This window comes from Octopus sinensis, linkage group LG24 (assembly GCF_006345805.1).
Source record: "Octopus sinensis linkage group LG24, ASM634580v1, whole genome shotgun sequence".
In the NCBI taxonomy this organism is placed as follows: Eukaryota; Metazoa; Mollusca; class Cephalopoda; order Octopoda; family Octopodidae; genus Octopus; species Octopus sinensis.
This window is the reverse complement of record NC_043020.1, coordinates 597,501-605,000: the sequence shown is the minus strand read 5'-3', so window position 1 is coordinate 605,000 and position 7,500 is coordinate 597,501.

Here is a 7,500-nt window from a genome sequence, read left to right as displayed (position 1 = left end):
TTTAAATGCCAAAGGGCTAAAGAAAGAATTTCTCAAAAGTTATCAACTATTTAAAAAACATTCTTGTCTTCAGTTTCCATCTAGCATATCTAATCGAAATGGTTGACATGGGACTAAAGTAAAAGACACTTTCCCAAGGTACCTATTTCTTTACTACCCACAAGGGGCTAAACACAGAGGGGACAAGCAAGGACAAACGGATTAAGTCGATCACATTAACCCCAGTGCATAACTGGTACTTAATTCATTGACCCCGAAAGGACGAAAGGCAAAGTCGACCTCGGCGGAATTTGAACTCAGAATGTAACGGCAGACGAAATACGGCTACGCATTTTGCCTGGCGTGCTAACGCATCTGCCAGTTCGCCCAAGGTACCATGCAGTGGGAACTGAACGCATCTGCCAGCTCGCCCAAGGTACCATGCAGTGGGAACTGAACGCGTCTGCCAGCTCACCCAAGGTACCATGCAGTGGGAACTGAACCTGAAACCACGTGGTTGGGAAGCAGACTTCTTAACCAAACAGCCATATCTATCGCTATCCAAACTGCACAGCTAGTGGTTAATTTTGAAACGATAACATTTGAAGCAGAACTCGTAAACTTTAACCAGCCAGCCATTTATATTTGCATTGACTGTCAGTGGCATTTATAACAATGGCAACAACCAGCATCCTAGAACACAGATGATAGCCTGCATCAACAACACTGTTAATAATAAATCCACCAGTCTCCATCAAAGGACACAGTCCAAAACAACAATTTTCTTTTTCATAGTTCGTAGCAACCAAACTTATTGACATCTAGAAACGCTGTTACATTTCATAACAACAGATCTACGATGATGCATTTTGTGGACATATACCTGTGGTCTGCTACAGCATGAAAATGTTTTAGAATACTTAAATATGAATGGCTGTGGATATTTGCTAAGGCAGCTGGTGAAAACAGCACAAGCAGTGGTGGTCCAGAGGCAATGTTTAAATTTTTGGTCATGAGTTCTATCCCAGCTGTGTTTTAGTTAAAATACCTATTTGTTTACTACCCACAAGGGGCTAAACACTGAGAGGACAAATAAGGACAGACAAACGGATTAAGTCGATTACATCGACTCCAATGCGTAACTGGTAATTATTTAATCAACCCCAAAAGGATCAAAGGCAAAGTCGACCTCGGCGAAATTTGAACTCAGAACGTAACGGCAGACGAAATACCTATTTCTTTACTACCCACAAGGGGCTAAACACAGAGGGGACAAACAAGGACAAACAGATTAAGTCGATTATATCGACCCCAGTGTGTAACTGGTACTTATTTAATCGACCCAGAAAGGATGAAAGGCAAAGTCGACCTCAGCAGAATTTGAACTCAGAATGTAGCGCCAGACGAAATACCGCTAAGTTAAAATACCATTAATGTTGATGTCTTCATCTGCAAGACCAACAAAGAAGCCACTACATAGTCACCAGATCACCTAGAAATAGCAGTTAAAAATCTCCTTTAAATCATCTTACCAACATAAAAGAGGTAGGAGCAAAGAACAATGTTGTCTTAATTACACAAAAAGATGAGATGGTCACAGTCGGAAGCCCTCTGAAGACTGGCTTATTTTGTCAGGGTTTATCTGGAGGAGGAGGAGGAGGAAGAGGAGGAGACATTGCTGCTGCTACTTCATTCATACTTTCAGATGAGAGTACTTCAGCATGTAGATACATCTGAAATGGCAGGAAAATATTCAGAATACCAAACAGAAGATTGAAATGTGAGGTTCCGAAAAGTGGGAAGATGATGGAACCAGATGACAACCAGCATCTATGCAAAGAGTACAGGCATGGTCGTGCGATTAACATATTTGCTTCAGAGTTATGTGGTTCTGGATTGGCACTTTTTCACATCCGTTTTTTTTTTGGGGGGGGGTGAAACATGATAGATAGGAACTGTGCAGAAGACTATTGTGCACGAGTGTGTATGCATGCAGGACTGTGTTTGCACTGGGATTTTCGGAATTTTACACAATTTATTTTCATTTTGGGAATTAAAAACAAATAAACAAATAATAACATGATTCATATATATATATCAGTTTTAAGTAGATTTAAAAGATAAAATACAAGCATTAGGAAATTATTTGTTCAACTTTTTTTTACTCTCATCCATCCCTCACCAAAAATAAAATGAAATTTTATAAAATTCAGAAAAATACCTACTTCCTTATATGGAAAGAGTGAGGGGGGGGGGGAAATAAACCTGCAAAAATTGTTTTTTTTTTGACAAAGGAATTTTAGCCTTGCTCTGAGTCAAGTTGTTTGCATGTGAAGATGTTTGTGATCACAACTGACTAGACTGTGAGAATTTGTAGCTGACTTTAACTTCAGGGTCAATCCCCTTTAAAACAAACAAACAAACAAGAATAACACTAAGAAAGAATGGAGGCATAACATTGCCATCACTCCAAACACCATGATGTTGACTGGATGTTTGATTTTTATCACTCTCGCGACATGTCCTCAGATTGACTCCTAGACACTCTGAAATGTGCTTGCTCGTCACCACTTTTTGACAACTGGTTTGTTTACACCCTCATAACTTAGCAGCTCGGGCAAAAGAGACTGATTAAGTTCCACGTTTAAAAACAAAAGCACTGGGGTTGATTTGTTTGAATAAAAACCTTCATGGTGTGCCCCAGTATGGCAGCAGTCAAATGAGTGAAACTAATAAAATATAGGATATATAAAGAAATATATATATATATACATGCACACACACACATCTGTATGAAATTTTATTGACAGAGACTTCAAAGTTTTGCCACTAGATGGCATCTTCAATTACTGCTGGAACTTCAAAGTCACTGTCGATATAATTATAAATATCATCTAACTCTATATTTGTAGTGAGTCATTTTCAATAATTATAGAAACAGATTTTATAACTTTACATTTATAAAAACTCCTTAAACTATCTCCATACACACACACATATATATATCATGATCTGACCAACGGAACAGCCTGCTCATGAAATTAATGTGCAAGTGGCTGAGCACTCCACAGACACATGTACCCTTAACGGAGTTCTTGGGGAGATTCAGCGTGACACAGAGTGTGACAAGGCTGGCCCCTTTGAAATACAGGTACAACAGAAACAGGAAGAAAGAGTGAGAGAAAGTTGTGGTGAAAGAGTACAGACACTCCCTTGGCATTTTCACCATTGTAAATGAAGTGAACCAATGATTGGCTCAATAGAAAGTAGCAACTAAAACGTTTTAGTCCAGAAAATGGGATATAAAATTTAAAAAAAAGACAATGAAATAAAGAAATACTGCAGTATGGCCACAGTTTTAGTGTGGAGGCATGTGGGCTAGTGGTTAGAGCAGCGGACTCGCGATCGAGGGATCGCGGGTTCGAATCACAGACCGGACGATGTGTGTGTTTATGAGCGAAACACCTAAGCTCTACGCGGCTCCAGCAGAAGGTAATGACGAAACTTCTGCTGACTCTTTCGCCACAATTTTCTCTCACTCTTTCCTCCTGCATCTTGCAGCTCACCTGCGATGGACCGGCGTCCTGTCCAGGTGGGGAACCTATACGCCTAGAAACCAGCCCTTATGAGCCATGCATGGCTCGAGAAAGAACAAACAACAAAACAGTTTCATTACTGAGATTAATAAAAGCAGTACTGTTGTAAGATTTTCAAAGTGGAAGATAATTGGGAAGTTGTGATGTTTAAGCCTTTCTCCAAATCATTAATAAATGTTAATGGTAAAGATAGGTCCCCTGATAACTTATTTGCCAAACCACAGCAACTTTTCAAATAATGGTGAGAATAAAGCAAGAATATAGAACACAGATTTCTAGGAAGGACAAAATAAAGAAAAACAAATAATAAAAGACACCGAACATAATTGAATGATTTACGCTGCAATACATCCAAACTAATACAAAGCAACAACCTAGATAATTACATTTTCATAAACACTCAAACAGGCACACAAACACATCCGTATACATATACACACACACACACACACACACACACACACACACACACACAGATATATAAATACATACACACACACATACATACAGATATATAAATACATACACACATACACACACATACAGATATATAAATACATACACACATACACACACATACAGATATATAAATACGTACACACACACTTTATAAACACGCATACATAAATACATACACACATATACACAAACATACATAAATACATGCACACACACATATATATATATACACACACACCCATATAAACATATGCAAATACACACACACATATACAGATATATAAATACACACACACACAGATATATAAATACATACACACACACTTTATAAACACACATACAGAAATACATACACACACATACATACATAAATACAAATACACATATACATATATACACACACCCATATAAACATATGCAAATACACACGAATAAGCATACACAAATACACACATTTAAGCTTACACAAATGTACACCCATACAGGCATATGTAAATATATACGTATATATACACACACACACACATAGATGAATTCATAGAAACACATATTTATTATATACAAGTAGATAACTGACAGTCATTAAGAATTTAACAATAATAATTAGTGCCAAACAATATCAACTCTATCCATAGAACTAGAAATTGTAAAGAGTCCATTGAACAGACCCAAACTTGGAATTGTAATAAACATAGACAACAATGTTTGCTAATAGAAAAGGAAGCGAGGGGAAAAAAAGATGAGGACTAAATAAAAATATTTCGCAGAAAATTAAATTATGAAAGTGGTTTTCAAAATATGGTCATTGAATAGTAGCAGCAGGAAAGGAGTGAGGCCAAAAATAAAGAATTTCTAATTGAGCTTTAGAAATTTTCAAATGTCTGTGAAGAAAGTGTGTACGAATGAGGGAGGAGGGTCAGGCATGGAGAGAGTGTGTATGTGTGTGTGTCTTGCTTACGTGGTTAAGAAGTTTGCCTTGCGATAATGTAGTTCTTGGTTTAATCCCACAGCGTGGCACCTTAACCCTTTAGCATTCAGATTAAAAGTAAAAAGCACCAGTGCTGGTTGGTGCCACATAAAAAGTACTGGTGCTGGTGCCACAGAAAGAAGTACTGGCGGTGGAGCCACATAAAAAGTGCTGGTGCTGGTGCCATATAAAAAGCACTGATGCTGGTGCCATAAAAAGTACTGGTGCTGGTGCCACATAAAACGCATTGGTGCTGGTGCCACATAAAAAGCACTAGCATTGGTGCCACATAAAAAGCACTGGTGCTGGTTCCACATAAAAAGTACCGGTGCTGGTGCCACATGAAAATTACTGGTGGTGGAGCCACATAAAACGCACTGGTGATGGTGTCATGTTAAAAGCACGGAGTACATGCTATGAAGTGGTTGGTGTAGAAACCCGACCAAAACAGATTATGAAACCTGGAGCTCCTGTCAAGCTGTCCAACCTATGCTTCATCCAGTAGGCCACATGGCAAGTGATTAGTGTGCCTGGGCTAGTGTTTGGGTCTTTTGCTCGTGTATATCATCATCATCATCATCATCCTCCTTTAATGTACATTTTCCATGCTAGCATGGGTTGGACAGTTGACCACAGCTGGCAAACCAGGGAGTTGCACCAGCTTCCAGTCTGATTTGGCTTGGTTTCTATGACAGGATGCCCTTCCTAATGCCAACGACTTAACAGTGTGTGCTGGGTAGTTTAAACATAGCCTCAACTCAAGCTCTTTTACATGGTACCGGCATGAGTGCTTGTACATGGCACCAACATGAGTGCTTTTATGTGGCACTGGCAGATCAGTAAAGAAATTAAATATCTGTATGAAAACTGGCAAAAAAAAAACAAAAAACAAACAACTACAACTATGCTCTTCGAACAAAGTCCCTAGTTATATTTGTTCTGCACTGATTTACATACACTCCCTTATCATTTTTGTTACAAGAGATGCATTGAACAAGTGACTGGCCTACTTGAAAGCTGTAACCCATAAATTCTGTTACAGTTATTGGTTACAGGTTTCTATCTAACCAACTGCCATGTATGTATGCATATATACATACATATATATATGTGTGTGTGTGTACCAGGTAAAATATACTATATACATGCAACATATATGATATATATATATATAACATATGGCATACATATATCTACTAAACGTAACACACAATATACACATATACATACACAAACTCACATAGTTATGCGTGTGTGTGTGTGAAAGAGGGAGAGAGAGAACAAGTTTTCTCAGCTCACAAGAGAAATAACCAAAAACGAAATAATATCTGAACCGACCCTTAAGGCAAGGAGAGATATATTGTATGGCACATCCTTCTAATTCCAAAACTATAAATATTACATTTGTGAAGCTGTCAAGATATTTTATAGTTTAAAGGTCTCTACTGTAAAGAAATTACTATTATTCTGATATTTTACACAAGTTATCAACCTCAGACACATCACCACCACCACCACCACCACCACCGCCACCCTAAGATGCCCCGAGCCAAAGGGCTGAAAACTAGTCCAAAAATAGATTATAATATATCTTAGCAAATGAAAAAGTGCACTCATCACTCACAAGAGCTCACCTAAATCCATCACATCTTCAATTTCAATTCGAGACACTACAGCTTCCTGTCAGACAGTTAAATATGTTATGTAAATTAAGGAAGATCGTGGTTTTCCTAAAAGAAGTGCGTTGGAGAGTCAAAACACTCTTTTTCTCATGATTAACAGCAAATGGGATTTTCGAAAATAGACAATTATAAATAACGCATGCATATTTCAACCGAGGATGAGATTAAGTGAAATATTTCGTATATGTGGAGCCATCAAATTAGTCTTCACTAACAGACACTATTTTATCAATCAAAAATAGATCTATCCTTACTAATCTTATTGTTTTATACTTTGTCTAAAAGTACTGGGAAACAAGCAATCTGATGTGTTTGTAGTCACATACACATCTATGTAATGTAGTGCCATTTAGAGATTACTGAAAACATGTGTGTGTGTGTGTGTGTAAGAAGCTTGCTTCCCGACCATATGGTTCTGGGTTCAGTCTCATGTGTGGCACCTTGGGCAAATATTTTCTACTATTGCCTCAGGTCGACCAAAGCCTTGTGAGTGGATTTGGTAGACGGAAACTGAAAGAAACCTGTTATATGTGTATATATATATATATATATCATCATCATCATCATTTAACATCCGTTTTCCATGCTGGCATGGGTTGGATGGTTCGACTGGGGTCTGGGAAGCCAGGAGGCTGCACTAGGCCCCAATATATATATATATATGCTTATATTTGTGTGTGTGTGTCTTTGTGTTTGTATTTGTCCCCCCACCGCATCACTTGACAACTGATGTTGGTGTGTTTACATCCTCGTAAGTTAGCAGTCTGGCAAAAGAGACCAACAGAAAAAGTACTAGGCTTACAAAACAACAAGTCCT